This window comes from Ranitomeya variabilis, chromosome 4 (assembly GCF_051348905.1).
Source record: "Ranitomeya variabilis isolate aRanVar5 chromosome 4, aRanVar5.hap1, whole genome shotgun sequence".
NCBI classification, from domain to species: domain Eukaryota; kingdom Metazoa; phylum Chordata; class Amphibia; order Anura; family Dendrobatidae; genus Ranitomeya; species Ranitomeya variabilis.
In genome coordinates, this window is record NC_135235.1 from 109,445,001 (window position 1) to 109,445,668 (window position 668).

Genomic DNA, 668 nt, shown 5'->3' on the forward strand with positions numbered 1-668 from the left:
ATCTTACCACTATTGGAATTTTTTCCTGTTTTTCAGAATGTTACATGGTAAAATGAATTGGGCCATTTAAAACTACAATCATCCAGCAAAAAAAAAAAAGCTGTTACATAGCTATGTCAACGAATAATAAAAATATTATAGCTCTTGGTAGAAGGGGAGTGAGGCAGTGTGCTCACAATGAGCTTTTTCACATTTGTGTTTTTGCTGCATCTTGCATTTCCAGCAAAGTGGATGGGATTTATAGAAATCTCCTGCCCAGTGTGCTTCTTTTTCACACCGCGTAAACTGAGCTGTTGTGGGTTTCAAATCCGCATCATATCAATTACTCTTGCGGGTACACCGAGTTTTCCTGTGCAGATTTTAGCCAAAGACTTGCATTAGATGTTGAAAAACGCACTTAAAAAACTCACATGGGCACATGACTGTATGAATAAAAGTTTGCCAAAGCCAAATGCCAGGACGTATCAAAAACAAAGCAGCTTTCTTTAGAGAACAACACATAAAAAAAAGAAACAAAAAACTCAATCAAAATAGAAAAATGCAAGTAACAAAATTTACTTAATAGGTGCAGAAAATCTGCATCATCAAAAACACATCAAAAGCTCATTGTGGGAACATAGCTTAAAAGCAAAAATTCAAAAACAAAAAATTCCCCAGCCATGAAAGGT